The sequence below is a fragment of the Trichechus manatus genome, unplaced genomic scaffold (assembly GCF_000243295.1).
Source record: "Trichechus manatus latirostris isolate Lorelei unplaced genomic scaffold, TriManLat1.0 scaffold00051, whole genome shotgun sequence".
Taxonomy (NCBI): Eukaryota; Metazoa; Chordata; class Mammalia; order Sirenia; family Trichechidae; genus Trichechus; species Trichechus manatus.
This window is the reverse complement of record NW_004443987.1, coordinates 12,784,990-12,786,877: the sequence shown is the minus strand read 5'-3', so window position 1 is coordinate 12,786,877 and position 1,888 is coordinate 12,784,990. Positions and strand designations below refer to the sequence as shown.

The 1,888-nt window shown below is 37.6% G+C and overlaps 1 protein-coding gene across 1 annotated transcript in view; it reads left to right on the top strand.

The window, feature by feature from the left end:
- PCDH11X (protocadherin 11 X-linked) overlaps positions 1–1,888 on the top strand; it is a 944,132-nt gene that overhangs the window by 582,872 nt on the left and 359,372 nt on the right. The gene's annotated exons all lie outside the window — the stretch shown is intronic.

The window sequence follows — 1,888 nt, the reverse complement described above, 5'->3', positions numbered from 1 at the left end:
GCCGGGCACCATCTAGCTGTACTGGACTCAGTCTGGTGGAGGCCTTGGCAGCTGTGGTCCTTTAGTCTTTTGGACTAATCTTTTCTTTGTATCCTGTTCTCTTCATTCTCCCTTGCTCCTGAAGGGGTGAGACCAGTGGAGTCTCTTAGACGGTTGCTCACAGGCTTTTAAGATCCCAGACGCTACTCACCAAGGTAGAATGTAGAACATTGTCTTTATAAACTGTGTTACGCCAATTGAGCTAGATGTTCCCCAAGACCATGGTCCCCACAACCCTCCGCCCAGCAATTCAGTCCCTTAGAGAGTAGGGATATGTCTATGGAGCTTCCATGACATTTCCTTGTACAAGTTATGCTGGCTTCCCTGGTATTGTGTACTGTCTTACCCTTCACCAAAATTACTACTTATCTATTTATCTATTTTCTATTTAGTATTTCCCCCTCAACTCGCCCATCCCTAGTAACCAATAAAGATTGTTACTTTTTGTGTGTAAACTTTTTCATGAGTTTTTACAATAGAGGTCTCATACAATATTTGTCCTTTTGTGATTGACTTATTTCACTCAGCATAATGTCCTCCAGGGTCATCCATGTTATGAGATGCTTCTTTTTGTTGTGGTGCCAGTGTTTTCTTTGTTCCCCTTACTCTCATGTGCTGAATTCCTTTTGTTTGTGGATTTTTTCATTTCTTTTGTTTTTGTAGGTTTTGTTTTTACTGAGACTTATGTTTTTCCTCTTTATTTTTATGAATAGGTTTGTTAACTTTCTTTGTGGTTGCTGTGAAATTTACCCTTATCTTTCTAAGTTTGAAGCAGTCTATATTATTTGGTATAGCCTTGCCTTCCTCTCTATTAGAAAGTTTTCTACCTACACAGTTTATTCCCTCTTTTATTGTTCTGATGTTGTTGTCACTTACAGATTAACTGCTCTGATTGTCTGTTGTACTTCTTTTGGTTTTGGATAGTCCTTGAGAGTTCATTTGCTAGATTGGTATGTGGCTGGTACGATCCTGTGTCCTAGATTCAGCCTGTTAGCTGAAGTTGTTTGTTCTCAGATCGAAGGGCTCCCTTTAATAATTCTTGTAAGTTTGGTTTGTTTTTTAATTTTTCCCTTAATTTCTGTTTATCTGGAAATGTCCTAATTTTACCATCATATTTGAATGAGAGTTTTACAGGATATATTATTCTTTGCTGGCAATTTTTTTCTTTCAAAGTTTTGTATATGTCATCCCATTGCCTTCTTGCCTGCATGGTTTCTGCCAAATAATCTGAGCATAGTCTTATTGTTTCTCCTCTGTATGTTACTTTTTGTTTTTCTTGAGCTGCTGTCAGGATTCTTTGTTTGCCTTTGGTTTTGACGACTGTGATTATGATATTCCTTGGTGATTTTCGTTTGGGGTCTATCCTATATGGGGTTCGTTGAGCTTCTTGGATGGCCAGCTTTTCTTCTTTCATGATATTGGGGAAGTTTTCTGTCAGCAGTTCTCCAATGATCCTCTCTGTGTTTTCTGTTTTCTCCCCCGTTCCAGAACTCCGATCACTCACAGATTTTTGCTTTTGATTGTATCCCACATAATTCTCAGGGTATCTTCATTTTTCTTCTTTCTTTTTTCCGGTTTATCCTCATACAGTGTTTTATCCAAGTGTTTGTCTTCAATTTTGCTGATCCTGTCTTCCACCATTTCAAAGCTGTCCATTTCTGAAATCTTGTTGTTTATCTTTTGGATTTCTAATTGTTGTTTTTGTATGATTTCTAGTTGTGAGTTTATTTTGGCATTTTGTTCCTGCATTATTTTCCTTAATTCTTCCTTTTTTTGTCTGTATTTTCCCTGAATTTGTCTATTTTTTCCCCATTTTTGTCTGCTTTTTGCTTCAACTCTTGGATAGCTC